The sequence below is a fragment of the Hylobates moloch genome, unplaced genomic scaffold, assembly GCF_009828535.3.
Source record: "Hylobates moloch isolate HMO894 unplaced genomic scaffold, HMol_V3 SCAFFOLD_16, whole genome shotgun sequence".
Classification (NCBI taxonomy): Eukaryota; Metazoa; Chordata; class Mammalia; order Primates; family Hylobatidae; genus Hylobates; species Hylobates moloch.
In genome coordinates, this window is record NW_026652291.1 from 12,436,702 (window position 1) to 12,452,208 (window position 15,507).

Consider the following 15,507-nt stretch of genomic DNA (forward strand, 5'->3'; position numbering starts at 1 on the left):
AGGTGCTGGCCCCTGCTAGAATATCTAAGGGGCTTTCAAAAAGCCTGCTGGGGAGCTCTTCCAGCCCACCCCCGTTAACTTCAGCTCCAGGGCTTCCCTCAGCGGCCATAGGAGAGCAGCGTCCCCATTCCTGCAGGTTCAGCATCGCAGGCCCCAGGTTTCCCCTGCTCCTGTGACGAGACTGGGGCTGGTCGATGGGTGGGGCTGGTAAAAGATCCTCCTGACCTCCCTCCTGGTAGTTTGTGGGTTGAACTTGTCACTAGAAGGCTGAGATTTGTTTTGGGGTAAGGAGGTAGTTTCTGGAAGCCTCTCAGCAGCTCTAGGTTTTTGTCCAGGCTCTTCTTGGCTCTGCAGAATTGCATGATCTGCACTAAATTTTTCTTTTTTCTTTATTTTTTTGAGAAGGAGTCTCACTCTGGAGTGGAGGCTGGAATGCAGTGGAGCTATCTCAGCTCACTGCAACCTCTGCCTCCTGGGTTCAAGCGATTCTTGTGCCTCAGCCTCCTGAGTAGCTGGGATTACAGGCACATGCCACCACACCCAGCTAGTTTTTGTATTTTTAGTAGAGATGGGGTTTCACCATGTTCCTCAGGCTGACGAACTCCCTACCTCAGGTGATCCACCTACCTCGGCCTTCCAAAAGTGCTAGGATTACAGGTGTGAACCACCACGCCCAACCTGCACTGAATTTTTCTGTGGGCTTTAATTTCTCCATCATCAAGTGGGGGATATTGGAATTCAGGAATGGCTTGGGGTGTGTGTTCAGGGACCATTTCTGATCGATTGGTTTTGGCGGCCTGGAGGATCCTAAATCTGTGAGTGGGTGGGAACAGGTTCATCTGTAGTGCCTGCCAGGGGTACAGGCGTGGAAAGAAGAGGTGTGGTTATTCGTCTCATCACGGGTTTAGATGGTCTCTAACCATTGCAGCTCTAGGATGCAGTGGCTTCTATTTCCCTTTTAGTCCTCTATGATGGTTCACTGGGAAATCCACAGATCCTTTACAGAGGCTGCTTTACCCACAATAAGCCTGAGACTGACAGCTGGGGCTCACTGTGCTCAGGAAGGCCCCGGGTTGCCCTGTGGTTCCACCCAGTCACTTGGGAGGGTCCATGGGGGAACTGCTGTGGGAGCCATTTTCAGAGGAAGTGAGTTCAGGCGCTCCCCGGCAAACACACTGCCTGAGAGGGCAAGACAGCCTTCCCCCATGCCTGATCCTGTCCACATGCGACCTCAAACTGTCACACGGTGGGTGTCACCCCCACCGCCCGAGGAGAGGATGAGAGATGGACAGGGTCAGCGGGTTTCATTTATATGGCGTTCTGGGGAGATTTAGACTAAAATCTTTAATCCGCTCGGTCTGTGGGAGGAACAGGAGACTGGAGCCACTGTGTCAGAATGTCCGGGGCAGAAGAAGCATTGCGAAATCTTTCTAGACATGTATGCTGTTCATTTCAGTGGTGGCTTGGGGGAGGAAGTGGTGGCTGGGGACCAGAGCGAAGCCAAACTGGACACTTTCCACTCCAGCATCTAAAAATAAAACCTACCACGATACCTCTCTGTTCACCCCCTCCTGGCATCCCTGCGTTTGGAGAACTTTTAGATTTTAAGACATTGAGAAAGACTGCAAAAATGGGAAGCCAAGCCACTTGGCTGGCGTTTCAAAATCAGCTGGGCTTCTGTGCACAGGATCTCCAGGCTGCTGGGCCCTGGGAGCTGGGGGTGTTTTCCATCCTCTGGGTTCAGGTGCTGGTGACTGAAGAGGACGCGCGTCCCCTTGCTGCCAGCCATCTTCCTGTGTTTCCTGTGTCTGGTCCCTGAGGGGCGTTTTCCGTTCTCTGCAGCCACCCAGGGATGGTGTGGTGTTAAGTACCCTTTAGAGGTGGGGAAACTGAGGCTCACAATGCTGTGCTTTCTCTTGGGGATTTCAGCTGGCAGTGGTGGAGTTGGGATTTGAGTGCAGATCTGTCTGTCTCAAAAGCCTGTGGCCCGTGGTTTTCTGCTGAACGGTCTCCTCTGCATGTTCATATGTTCTCCATTTACTAAATGCTTCCATTCCTCTTATTACCTAGATTTTGGCTGCTATCTAAAAAAAAGGATGTTGGGGCCAAGGGTCAGGACTCAAGACTGCAAAACGCTGGTGACCGGAGGTCGGTTGGTCATGGGAGTTGTTTCTCTTCCTGTTATTTAATGGCAACAGTAACAGTCCTTTTATGGAGGACTCCAGTGTACCAGGCATCGTGGGTTTACTTTAAGGAAGCATTTGTGTGTAACCTTCCCGAGGTAGGTGTGGGAGCATATTTAAGAAAGTGGATTTTGCAGATCTCAGTGTCCTCATGTGCCTGTGCCGGAGGCTGAGGAGCTCGGGAGCTCTTCTTCCCTGCTACCCCTGTGCCTCTTCACCTCGTTCCTCCTCCCACCTCTGCAGAGGATTGTGCACGCTGTGGGGCGCAGGGCCGCCTGGGGTCAGGTTCCTGTCTGTGTGACCTTGGGCCAGTTGCCTAACGACACTGTGTCTTTCTGCTCATCTGTCAAATGGGGATAATCATGGTGCTGGTCGCCTGGCACCATTGTGAGGACTGAGTTACTTTGGGTGAAGTAATTGGCACTGGGCCTGGCACACTGGAAGCTGGTTGTCTGCAGGAGAACTGTACACTCTATCCACAGGCAGACCTGACTGAGTGAGAGACCTCAGGGCATAAAACCCTCCCGGTGGTCAAGTACAGTGGCCAGTCATTGTCATCCTGGGGCCAGGGAGGTACTTCCAGTTCCTTGCTTGCAGCAAAATTCAGAGTACCTGATGGTGTTGTCAGCTGATAGCACATTAAGAATGACTTTTGTTTTGGGTGGCTGAGGTGGGTGGATTGCTTGAGCTCAAGAGTTTGAGACCTGCCTGGGCAACATGGCAAAACCTCATCTGAGGGTTCCCCCCCAACCACAAATACAAAAAATTAGTTGGGTGTGGTGGTGTATGCCTGTCATCCCAGCCGCTTGGGGGCTGAGATGGGAGGATCACTTGAACGCAGGAGGTTGAGGCTGCAGTGAGCTGAGATCGTGCCGCTGTACTTCAGCCTGGGTGACAAAGTAAGACACTGTCTCAAAAAAAAAAAAAAGAATGATTTTTGATAAGAGATTACTAGATTACTGTAATTCTTGGCATATAATTATAAAGGAATCCAAAGAATTTGCTATGGTAAATCTCTTTCCATTCCATTTTTTAAAAATTTGAATAAGTGGTTTCTGCTCTGATATCTGTAAAAGTTAAAAAATGGAGATGAAATTGATAAACCCTGTCTTATTCTAGCAATAGGCAATATTCATCTGAGGATTCATGAAATAATTTTTCAAAAAATTCCCATTCATTGTATAGATATATTTTTAATAAGATTTATTAAATTTTATTTATTTATTTATTATTATTATTTTTTTTGAGATGGAGTCTCACTCTTGTCACCCAGGCTGGAGTGCAGAGGCATGATCTTGGCTCACTGCAACCTCCGCCTCCCAGGTTCAAGCGATTCTCCTGCCTCAGCCTCCCAGGTAGCTGAGGTTACAGGCGCCTGCCACCATGCCTGGCTAATTTTTTTTTTTTTTTTTTTTAAGTAGAGATGGGGTTTCACCATGTTGACCAGGCTGGTCTTGCACTGCTGACCTCAGGTGATCCACCCACCTCGGCCTCCCAAAGTGCTGGGATTACAGCATGAACCACCATGCCTGGCCTAATAAGGCTTATTTTTAACGATTAGTTCTTATACAATTTTGCAATGTATTTCTGTCTTATTGATCAATTGTATACTTATAGTAATTATTATAATAATTCAGTCCAGGAGAAAACTTTTGACAGAGCTTTATCATCACAGGAAATTAAAAAAAATTAAAACATTGATTTTTGTATTTTTGGGCCCTGTATTATAATAGGATAATCAGTATAAGGCTTTCAAGCATAAAATACACTGTGATAGTATAAACATCTCTGAGGGAGATCAGAGTTTGTGGAGGAAAAGGGACACTGTTAAATTTCCAACGGTTAAAGAAGAGCTTGATTATGTAATTTAAAAATGGATTATGGTGAATCTCAAATCGCCATGGTATTTAGATACCATTGGATCCATTTAAAAGAGAAACATTAACAGTTTTATTTTTAAATGTTAATATTTACAGTATGTTGGAAATTACATCCTCTACAAGTATTTAGACATGATGAGAAATTTTTCATATCAACTTAAAAATGTGCAAATATATATGTAGTTTTAAACATTTATTTTGTGGGGGTTTGGTTTGAAGTCCACTGCTTCAGAACATTACCCTGTTTACTTCTCAGAACCAGGCCTGAGGCAAGTCCTTCCTCAGAGAGGGACAGCACGAGGCCTTGCTCTCAGGCCGTCCAGAGGCCCTAATGGGGCTGGGCTGGACTGGGCTGACTCTGGGGCCCAGAACCGCGCGTCGAGACTTGCTTGGCAGTGGACTTGTCTGCTGACCTGGTCTGTTAGGCCACGTGATGATGATCATGAAAGACACAGCACTGTCTGCTCAGGGCTGCTCAGGCAGGAAAGGAAGTCGCAGGGGAGCCAGGACCCAGGCAGCTCAGAGGAAGAAGATGTCCTACTTTGTGTTTAGAGCAGGGAGTCGGGCTGCAGGACAAGGGAAGAGTGTAGTAAGGGTCGTGGGACCAGATGCTCTCTACCTCCTGTCTTGAGAGGCTACTTGTCATGACGGTGATGGTGGCAAGTACCTGTTTCCTCAGCCCCCTGCTCTGTAGTGTGGTAATGGGAATGCTGGACGCATGGGCCACCCTGACTCCACCATTTCAGTGTCGAGTTGGTCTCACTGAGTGCTGAGCTGAGGGCCCCTCGTAGCCAGGCCGTGCAGATGGGACGCAGTAACATGCAGCAGTTTCCCCGACACCTGCTGTGAATAGGCCCCAGGTGCTGGGGGCTCACACAGGCCCAAGCCAGGCCCCTTCAACTCTCTGTGATGTCTGCGGACAGTGGCCAAGGTAGGCAGGGACACCAGACAGGCAGAGAGGAGGGCCCTCACGCAGCCTGGTAAATCAGGAAGGCTCCCTGGAAGAGGAGTCTGGTTAGTGGCAATGAGCCCATCTACCCAACACATCCTATCTGAGAGGCAAGGCCTGACGGGGCTCGACCCACTTCCTTGGTCCTTGTGCTTCCTTCTAAAACACCTAGTTGCTAAAATGACCAAGTGCCAAGCACAGCACTGTGATTACTTCCCCTGTACACAGTGAGCCTGTGTCGGAGAAAATATCCGCTGGGTCGTCTGTGGTCTGGGGAGTGGGGCTGGGGCTCTCCTGTGGGCTGGGCAGAAGGCCTGCATCAGCCTTGCTAGGTGCTGTCACCTCGGGGCATCTTCCGCTCCGATCCAACCTGTGGGGAAGGCTCAGGAGGAGCGGTCTCCCCACCCAGGGACTCACTGCCTCTTTCTGGAATAGTCCTGAATTTGGTGGAGGAAGACCCTGAAAGAAAGACCCACCTGCTGCCGGGCCCCCTCCAGCCTGGGCGTCCTTAGGAAAGTATGTTTTGCAGCCTGACCTCTGCCCTGGCCTGTTCTCCGGGCTGCCTTTCCCCAGTTATTGTAAAAGATCAGGGGAGAAGGTGCCTATTGGCATGAGAGGGCTCGGGGTTTGACTTTAAAATGCGAATGAGCAAGCTGTAAGTGTGAGAAGTGCAGTAGCCGGTTATAGTTTCACTGTCCTCCACCCAAATTCCTTGAGAATTCAGACACTATGAAACCCAGTCTCTGGTGCAGCGGCTGTTTCTCAAGCAGGCAAGGAAGTAAGTAAGTTCTCCCAGCTTGCAAATGAGTGAATGGTGGACATACGTCTTTCTGTCCCTGTTTTCTCCAGAGCTGGTGCTGGCTGGCATGCTGGCGACCTTTGTGTATGTGTTTTTACCCCTTCCTGCACCAGACTTTCAGGGAAGGAGGTTGGGTGGGTGACCATCAAACCAGCAAGAAAAGGCAAGTCTGAGAAAGAGACACTAAGACCCCAAGAGAAGGTCCATGTGCCTGGGACCGAGGCAGAACTGGGTGCTGGGCCTCTGGAGGCGAAGGAACTGTGGGGATGCCCACTGGCAGGGAAACCGTGGGGATGCCCAAGCCCAGGGGCAGGGCAGGCCTGTCTGAGCTGTGGGGGAGTGGTGAGGACGCAAGGCTGGGCATGGAAGGAGGAGTGGGCCATCAGGGGATGGAGGCCATACCTCCTGACATGGGGTAAACCAGGCGTAGGGGCTGGCAGGAGGCGAGGTGTTAGAATGGCCTTACAGACAAGAAGCATGGCCAGGGCCACACACAGCAGCTGGGGAAGGGGGTCCTTTGGCCTCCAATGGCTTGGAAAGGCTACAGCCCCTGGCTTGAGGGGGCTAGTGAGAGACCAGGCTGGAGAGAGTAGCAGTGCCAGGTGAGTTGTTCATGGGGTGCTGTGTCGGGGGCATGGAGGGGCTTCTGCAGGCGAAAACTGGGTGCTCCAACCCAAGGCTATGGGGGAAGAGCCGTGGGGAGGATACATGGAGGGTGATTAGACAGGGCTGCACTGGAAAGCAGAGAGCAGGATTTTCTGAGAGGGGCTGTGGCTGCAGCCTAGTGAGGGGTGATGTGCTTTCCTGGGGCTCCTGCAGTGACAGAGGGCAGCAGGAGACAGATGGCAGGGCGTGGTACCTGGGTAGATGTGGGAGGTGAGAGGGGGAGGATTAGTCCCCAGACTCTTCCCTTGTTTCTGGCCGGAGTGCCTGGGCATGGGGGTGCAGTAGGAGCAGCCGCCAGGGAGGGAAAGCCCCCACCAGCACCGGCGCTTTCCGATAGGTGTGCTGAGTGCAGGCAGCAGAGGCCTGTGTTGGTAGCTGCTCTCCGAATTCAGAGCCAGAGGGGACTCATGTGGTTGCATAGTATGCATCTCTGGAAGGCTTATAGGTGCCAAATTCTCCATCTCAGCATTAAAAATGTACTTGTTACTTAGGTTATATTTTCACATGGTACCAACATTTTTTTAAAAGGTTTGCAGAACACAGTGTCAAATGATCAATCCACAGCGGGGTTGCCTCCGCCACCCATACTCTCCAGGGTACCCCAGCTGGCTGGCCCTGGTGCTCTGGATGGATTTTGTTTCCAGGTCTCTGGGGCATAGGTAGGGGTGGACACCTGTGAACATCCTTCCTTCTGTCGGTTTTCTCTGCCGTGTGCTCTGGAGCCAAGCGTAAAGGGCTTTGGGAATAACGATCGCTGTGGCGTTTGTTGGGGGTTCTGACATCTTTGGAGCTGGGATAGCCATGGCAGACATGCAGTCCACCTCCATCCTGGGCAGTGGCTTTCTAAAGTTCACGTGAGCCAGACTGTGACCTCTCCCCAGACTCCATCACCTCCAAGGAGGACTGCCACAGGCTTGGGGGGCTGGCTCTGCACACAGTGTTTCCATGTGGTCATTTGAGGCCAGTAATAGACACAGATTGCTCTTGGCTGTGCCTCACCTCCCTGTGGGGTCCAGAGACCTGGGTTTGAGTTTCTGAGTCTGTTTCCTGGCTGTGGATCTTTTTCTTCCCCTTTAAAGGGATGACAGCGCACAAGATTGAAGACACCTAAGAGATGCTGAAGGAATATTAATTGATTTTTACTCATCTGTTGTTATGAATAATGGTGGCATTTGAGTGGGGAAAATACAGCTACAGATGAAACTGGGCTGTTGAGAAAGATACATTGTTTCAGTGTGGAGAATACAGTATTTTTTTTTTTTTTTGCCTCTCCTCTGTATCACTTTTGGGTTTCTAATTATTGTGGATTCCAGCTTACTCATTCCTTTTTTAAAAGATAGATTTTATGGTTTTTTAAAAAATTTGAAATGCAGGTATTTTTCTTTTTTTTCCCTAAACATTGAAAATTATTTTCATTCTCCACCATTTACTATTTGCTTAGGCTATGTAGATAACAAATAAGACAAAGTTATGTGAAAGCATGATCCCCATAGTGTTTTTTAATAATGATGATACATGAGGTGCCGGGAAGGGTTATATAAATCAGGATCTGCTCATAGCAGTTCTCCAACGTGGCCATTAAAAAAAAATCACATTTTGGAAGACAGTGTGGGGATATGCTCGTGAGTTGCTTTGAGTACTGTCGACATACTCTGAGTGGTTTCGTTTCTATCCGTTTTATTTTGGTTCCTGAGCTTTTTAGGTTTGCTGTTAGAAATAGAAGCTGTCACCGTGTTGCAGTCCTGTGTAGCTTCCGAAGGCTGTGGCACTCAGTTCTAGGGTGGTTCTTTCTCCAGCCTTTGATGCACTGAGTCAACTTGAGCAAATCCTTTAAAAAAAAAAAGTTCCCACATCCCATGTCAAGACAACAGAGCTCTGCCAGGGCAAGTGGGGCTCCCTGTGCTCCAGGGTGCCTGGGTGCCTTCTTGCAGGCAGGCTTCCAGAACCCCAGGCCCTCCTCACCACACCACGCAGGGTTGGGACTGGATCTCCCTGGTACCTTCCACCCTTTCTTGGCTGTCAAATGTCAAGAATTCCGTGGCCTCAGTGGAGCATGCCAGGTAAGCATTTTACGTAAAAGCAAATAAAAGATTTGGAATGAAGAACACAGGGGAAATAGGAAGGGATGGAACGGGGGTTAGAAAGGGCCAGAAGCAAGATTCTGCTCTTAAAGTAGCTGACTGTCCTGGCATTCTGGGGTGAAGGTATCCATAGCGTTGCTACTCAGAGTGTGATTCTAGGGAATCTGGGTGCAGATGGAGAAACTCGGATGCAAACACTGGATTCCTCAGCAGTCAGTTCCCGTTCGGCCTGGTGCAGGGCTGAGACTCTGAGGAGGAGGCCTCTTGACCTGAGGGCCCTGGACTGTGCTCCATGCCCAGCTGGGCGCAGCACCATCGTAGTCAAAGCCAGGAATGGAGATGCATTGCCTCAGCTCAGTTCCAAAGACCAGGAAGCGTCCCTGAGTATTTCAGTTGAGTAAGGAGCTGGCATCTCCCTCTTCAGCCCCTTCCCTGCTCTCATATTTCTAATGCTTTTAGAACTACTAAACTTCGGCCAGGTGTGGTGGTTCATGCCTGTAATCCCAGCACTTTGGGAGGCTGAGGCGGGTGGATCACGAGGTCAGGAGATCGAGACCATCCTGGCTAACATGGTGAAACCCTGTCTCTACTAAAAATACAAAAAATTAGCTGTGTGTGGTGGCAGGCACCTGTAGTCCCAGCTACTCAGGAGGCTGAGGCAGGAGAATGGCATGAACCCGGGAGGCAGAGCTTGCAGTGAGCCGAGATTGCGCCACTGCACTCCAGCCTGGGTGACAAAGCAAGACTCCGTCTCAAAAAAAAAAAAAAAAAAAAAAAAGAAGAACTGCTAAATGTCACCTTGGCAGTGACACCTCTCCTGCTTTCCCAGCAGACACCTCTGCCCCCCTCTACACACACACGCGCACACACACACACACACACACATGCACATGCACACACACATGCACACCAAGCTGAGCTGCCTGTTGGTGTGTCCTCCTGAGGCTGGGACTTACTGGTCTCCGAGGAGTGCATGGTCTGGCCCTGATGTGTGCTGTGTCTACTGGGTGAGTGAATTAAGGACTGAGTTGTTGTGCTACACAGAATGCGGCAGGCCTTGAGGGTCTGTGTTTGCTAAAAATAACTAGATTATTCTTTTGCTCATTAAGTAATACGTACTTGTGGAAATCTTGGGAAGTCAAAATAGGCTTACAAATGAAAACCCAGAGATAATTATTGAAGCAATTTTTACATAAAATATGCCCTTTTTTCTATACGATGTGCATTCAGGTTGGGCTTTTCTGTGTCCCTAGTTTTGCCACTTGCATTTGGGGGAACAGTTGAGCATTTGCCTGTGCCATTTAAATACCTTGGAAATTGCTGTTAAAGTGGCTCCACCAGCTTCCCACCATCCCTATGTCCCAGCATCTAGAACCATTTCTCTGCTCCAGAGTCTCAAGTTCTAGGTTATTTCTGGTTTGCTGTTACTAACAGTCCTGCTCTGGGTGTCTCTGGACCTAAATCTTTGGGGGCCTAAGTCACATCTCAGGCTGTTTCATTGGGTTGCGGTCTAGAAGTGACTTCGGGATTTTGTTGCTAAAGAAGAAGGGGAGAATGGGGGATAGGTTGGGCTGCAGCTAGTCAGCTGTGTCCAGCACACTCGGGCCCTGGACTTAGAACTGGACAGGTTACTTGCCCCCTCTAAGCCTCAGTTTATTCATCTGTAAAATGGAAATAATAATGGACCCAGTCTCATAGAGTTCCAGGAGTGAATGAATAAGGAATAAGGAACAGCACAGAACCTGTTTACCTAGTTTGTCCTCAGAAGGAGCTGTTTGTGATTATTTACTGGTGCCACCTCCACCACCATCATTGTCATCATCAGTGGCCCAGGGAAGCGTGAATCTGAATGAGGTGTGTTGTGTAGTTAAATGATGCGATGGGTAGATGAGCCAAAATGAAAGGATCTCTTCTGTCTGATTTATTATCATGAGTAAAAAAGCCAGAAATGCCTGTAGCATAAGTTATGTCTGTTTGGTTTGGCTGAGGCAGGGCTGACCAGGGATGATTCTCCTGCTGTGAGTGAGTGAGGTCCCAGCTTGCCCTCTGGGGTTAGAGCGGATTTTGCTCTGGCTGGGGTGCATTTGGGGGCATGGGCTGATTTACGTTTTCCTTTTTTCTGGATCTCCCCGGGTCTAGCCATGACAGAGTGAAGGCATCACCCCCAGGGAGTGCTGACCCCTGACCCTAGCCCCATGACCCCCTCCCGTGCTAGCTCATTATTGGCAGGGGAGGTCCCAGGGAATCCCCGCACACCCATCGTGACTTTTCCAAAAGCTGTGTAAATCCAGAGTTGTAACTTGGCTCTGTCTTTCTCCTTCCCCTTGATCCACCCCCGACTCAAGAACTCCCCTGGGAAGCACAGTGGCTCCCGTCTTTGCCTCAAGTTCTCTGATGTTCTGCACAAATGGTGGGCAGAGACAGCCCTTTCAGGGACCTGATTGCCCTGGTGTCTAGTTCTCCTTTCACAGGCCTGTTTTCCAGCTCGACTGTCAATCTGAGTCTTTCTCTTTTTGAGCTTTATGCAATGGCCTTAGAGTATACCCTATAAGGAGATCCCGGCTTGCTAGTGCCCGGCCCTGCAGCTGTGTCCCAGAAACTTGGAGGTGGTGTGCATGGGGCTCACTCAGCACTTCTACAGAAGCCGCCTGGGGAGGCTCCCAGGGTTCCGATGGGAATGGGGTACAGAGGCCTGAGAGAGGGCTTTGATCAGGTGTCCAGAGGGAACATTTAGAGCTCCTGGATTCTCTGCAGGAAGGCCACCAGCAGCCAGGCGTGATGGCCTGTGTCTGTAATCCCAACACTTTAAGAGGCCAAGGCAGGAGAATTGCTTAAAGCCTGGAGTTCAAGACCAGCCTGGGCAACATAGTGAGACCCTATCTCTACAAAAATTTTAATTTTCCTTTTTTTTTTTGAGACGGAGTCTCGCTCTGTCGCCCAGGCTGGAGTGCAGTGGCCCAATCTCTGCTCACTGCAAGCTCCGCCTCCCGGGTTCATACCATTCTTCTGCCTCAGCCTCCTGAGTAGCTGGGACTACAGGCGCCTGCCACCATGCCTGGCTAATTTTTTGTATTTTTAGTAGAGACAGGGTTTCACCATGTTAGCCAGGATGGTCTCAATCTCCTGACCTCGTGATCCACCCACCTCGGCCTCCCAAAGTGCTGGGATTACAGGCGTGAGCCACCGTGCCCGGCCAATTTTCTTTTTTAAAGGTCACCAGCCCTGGTGTCTGGGCAGTAAGCACCTAGTAGTATTGCTTCAGAGCTCTAGAATGCGCACGTAAAAATTCCAAAGTGCGTTTGGTGTCTGGGCTGGGCTTCTATGAGCAGCCCAGGCAGCAGCAGTGAGAACTCCTGTGTGTGCCTCGCCTACTGAGTGTCAGGGTTAGTGCCCCACTTGCCAGGTGAGAGGACTGAGGCTCACACAGGTGGGCTGGTTACTGCCTAGCATGTGAGCTGTGGAGCTGGGATTGGATTCTAGAGGTGTGGTAGCATAGCCAGTGCCTCTTCTGCTCTGAAGACTGCCTGCCTGGTGAGAGTCCAGTGACTCCTCCCTAGTTCCAGCTCCATCCCTCCATAGCTGTGCAGCCCTGGGTAGTGGCATAACCTCTCTGAGGCCCATCTACCAGATGGTGACGAGAGGGATGATTGAGATGAAGGGAGGGCAGGTGAGAAGGCCTTCTAAAATTCAGGCCCTCCTAGGGGAAGCGTGGGTAGCCTGAGGTCAGGGACAGGGCTTAGTGTGCTGTGTGGGGCTGTGGGGAGTGGGAAGCTCACTGGTTTTCTTGCTCCTGAGATGACTCGAGGGGTCTTGTGAAGCTCACACCCCTGTCTCACTGGGCAGGAGTTTGGCTTCCACTGTGTGTCTCTGCCATCTCAGGTGGGTGGGGGACCAGGGGTCCCTGGGCAGGAGGGTGTGGGTTTCCTGGCTTGGAGGCAGACCTTGGCTCACTCCCTTCCCTGCCCAGGCAGTATTTTTGCCGCAGGCCCTGCCAAGTAGAAATAAGTTATTTACAGTGTTTTGACAGGATCATCGGCAGTCGGGATGGGCAAGGATGCCTTTGGGACTGAGCTAATGGCCAAGGAGTGGGGCTTGGAGAAGGGTCTGGTGTGGGAGAGAGATGGGAGATGGGGGTGGGGTGGGGGCGCACATTTATTGAACTTAATAAATCTTGACAAATGCCAGGCTTGGCCCTCCCTTAAGCCAGGGCTTTGGGGCCTGGCAAGGGCAGGACTTGATGAGTTTGCCTGTCGACCGAATATTCCGCCGGATCGCTCAGGACCCTCGGTTATTTTGCCATCTGAGCCCTCAGTGCCTTCCTTTGTCCATCAGGGACAAGGACCCCTGCCTACCCAGTATATCTTCTTGGGGAGAAGATGAAATGCCTTGGTGTATGATAGGTCAGGCCCTGGCCTTGACTGTGAGCCAGGCAGCCCCTCACACTGGGCCACCATTGACCTGTTTTACGACTTCAAATAGCATAGACCTGCTGCGGGACCAGGGCCTCCTGCTAGTGCCTGACCTCTGTCCTGCACGATGTTCTGACCCTCCAGAAGCAGGTTTGAAAGTGCCTTTCAGGAAGGTCTGGAGAGCCTCCTGTGTAGCTTGTGGGAACAAAATGTGTTACCCCCTAGCCCAAGGATAACCACCACACTAAAATGTGAATAAAGTGTGACTTTATTCATGTCCTTTGAACATAAAAATGGCACACACACTGATGCATTAAAAAAACTTTTTTTTTAATTAAACTTTTTGTAGAGATGGGGTTTTCCTCTGTCACTCAGGCTGGAGTGTAGTGGCGCGATCATAGCTTGCTGCAGCTTTGAACTCCTGGGCTCAAGCAGTCCTCCCACCTCAGCTTTCTGAGTAGCTGGGACCACAGTGTGCACCAACATCTTTGATGCAGTTTTTTTTTTTTTTTTTGAGCTGGAGTCTCGCTCTGTCGCCCAGGCTGGAGTGCAATGGCTCGATCTTGGCTCACTGCAACCTCCGCCTCCCAGGTTCAAGTGATTTTCCCGTCTCAGACTCCAGAGTAACTGGGATTACAGGCACGTGCCACCATGCCTGGCTAATTTTTGTATTTTTAGTAGTGATGGGGTTTCACCGTGTTGGCCAGGGTGGTCTTGAACTCCTGACCTCAAGTAATCTGCCCGCCTCGGCTTCTAAAAGTGTTGGGATTACAGGCGCGAGCCACCAGCCTTGACATAGTTGTAAACAAAGTTGTGGTTCTGTGGTAATCTGTCCCCACAAACACACTTAGCATTCTCTTAGTGCTTCCCCCTTTGTTAAATGTGTACTTAGGCTTGCTTTTTAAATGACTGCATAATATTATCTGATTGCAACTGAAGTTCTTTGATTCCCTTGGTTGATGCTGGCCATGGTTCTGGTCTGTCACCTTTATAAATAGTATTGTGATAAACACCCACTTTTGATACTGTTTGGGCAAGCCCGTGATGATTATTTCTTTGGGTTACATAAGTAAGTTGTATATATTGTTTTTGTAGTCTGTAGGAGGAATATATACTTCTTGGTGAAATAAACAAACCCATACATTTTGGGGAATTACAGAAAGGGAAGGTCTTGTGGGAGTTTGTGCTTCTAGATTTGAATGCTGTGTTATCACCTGTGCACCAGGCACGCATACAGCACTCATTTCTCTCTCATGTGCCCTCCCTCTCCTCCTTTCTCACTCCTGCCCCAGACCCGCTCTCTCTGCCCATGAGGCTGGGGGCTGTAGCCTAGCCGCAGCTGTGCCCATGGACTTCCCCTTGCGATTGTTCCTTATCCAGGGAGAGAGGCAAGGAGTAGTGGGCTCTGGAGGAGGTGAGTGGTCTACAGGTGGCCTCTGGTCTTGCTTCTTCCCAGCACTGAGGGTGCTTCAGCCTCCTTACCTGGAAAAAGGGGTTGTCGTAACACTAACCTCTAAGGTTAAGAAAGGTAATTGAGATACAGTGTCAAAGTACTTACCACACAGCCTGGCCCCAGATCTGTGTTGAGGAATCTGCAGCTAGTGGTGGAGGGTTAGGAGTTATTTGGGGAATTGCAGTCTGGAAAGTTAATTTCTGAAGAGTATTAAACACCAGCTTGCATGTTGTCTTTTGGAGTGATCCCTCCAGTGATTCCCTAGTGGTATGGAGCCAGTCCAGATTTGGAGTGGAACTTTTGTTGTGGGTATGGGTCACTGTTCCAGGGAACCCCAGCTGCCTGACCTTGAACCAAAATCCTTGTCATTGTGGAGCCTGTGTCCCCCTTTGCCTTGGACTTTTTTACATTTATCTTCCTAGTTCTCAGAATAGCTCTGTGAGATGGGATCTATTTATTATTCTCCCCATTTTGCAGATGAGGAAACTGAGGCTCAGATCTGTCACTTGCTTCTGTGATATTTCTACAGCCACAGAGCTCCAAGCACCAATCACTGTGGGTCTTTGAACTCAGATCTGCTGTTGCCTATGGCCTAGGCTCTTTCTACTCTGACCCTTCCATCCCCGCCCCTGCCCCAGTGCTAACCAGACCTCTCTGGTTCCTCATAAAAACCTCCCATGGCCTTCCTGAATTTTCCAAGGCTACCACACAATCAGCCCCCCAATACCTTGCAAGCATGGGCCTTTTGCAGCAGAGCAGGGTCCCCTCCATTCCTGAGCTTGTTTCACTGTCCCCATGCTGACACTCGCCTATTCCAGACTGTGTTACCTCAGCCTGGCCTCTCTCCTGGTCAGGATCCATGCCCGGCCCATGCAGCCTGGTGGTTCTGTGCTCTTCTCTGTGGCTCAAGTTTGCTCCCCGTCTTCTGACCCTATATGTGTGGTGACGCAGAATGTGTTCCTCTTCATATCAGCCAGGGAGCTGGCAGGAAGCAGAACTCACCCTCAGTGGTTCAAAGAGAGCCTTGAAAGCAGGGGCTGTTTGTTGAGCTGTGGGCAGGGTTAAGGGAGCAGCAGGGGCTGGTGAG

At 50.3% G+C, this 15,507-nt stretch overlaps 1 protein-coding gene across 4 annotated transcripts in view; it reads left to right on the plus strand.

Moving 5' to 3' along the window:
- ITPK1 (inositol-tetrakisphosphate 1-kinase) overlaps positions 1 to 15,507 on the plus strand; it is a 181,003-nt gene that overhangs the window by 42,067 nt on the left and 123,429 nt on the right. The window contains exon 1 of one of the 4 annotated variants that reach the window (XM_058429641.1): positions 2,131 to 2,148. The exons of the other annotated variants lie outside the window; for them this stretch is intronic. The gene's annotated coding sequence lies outside the window, so the exon portion shown is untranslated. Of the gene's footprint in view, positions 1 to 2,130; positions 2,149 to 15,507 lie in introns of those variants that run through there. 4 annotated transcript variants of the gene reach the window in all.